The sequence below is a fragment of the Penaeus monodon genome, chromosome 21 (assembly GCF_015228065.2).
Source record: "Penaeus monodon isolate SGIC_2016 chromosome 21, NSTDA_Pmon_1, whole genome shotgun sequence".
Classification (NCBI taxonomy): domain Eukaryota; kingdom Metazoa; phylum Arthropoda; class Malacostraca; order Decapoda; family Penaeidae; genus Penaeus; species Penaeus monodon.
The window spans coordinates 4,053,639-4,054,086 of NC_051406.1; the positions used below are offsets into that span (position 1 = coordinate 4,053,639).

The window sequence follows — 448 nt, forward strand, 5'->3', positions numbered from 1 at the left end:
GTGATTGTATAGAAACCCAAACCCAAAACAAATGATCAGTTGTGCGAAGTTTAATTAAAGAAAGTAGACGATAGTAATAAACCTGAATATAGAGCGAATTCCCCCTCAATCTCTAGCTCAGACGATGTGTCAGGAATAGTGGAGAAAATGGCCAAAATTATGTATTGCGAATATGAGATGTTCAATTTCGAGAACGATTTGGAAGTCGATTCTTTTTTTTTCATTGTTTATATTGTTCTATATATTGATATTGTTCTATAGTTGATTCGTGGAGTTTAGACTTTTCTCCAGTGATTGAGTCTAAATTTACACCATTCTTTTCGTATAGCTAGATACAGGATAAAAAAAGGACAGGGTTTTCCAGAGTGTTAAGTTCATGTCGTGTTCGTATTTTATAGCTCTTGGATTGAAATAGGAGACTTTTCAGTTATTTTCATCTGCCATGACA

At 33.9% G+C, this 448-nt stretch overlaps 1 pseudogene; it reads left to right on the top strand.

Moving 5' to 3' along the window:
• The window catches only part of LOC119586760, a 19,318-nt pseudogene that overhangs the window by 12,047 nt on the left and 6,823 nt on the right, over nucleotides 1-448 (top strand).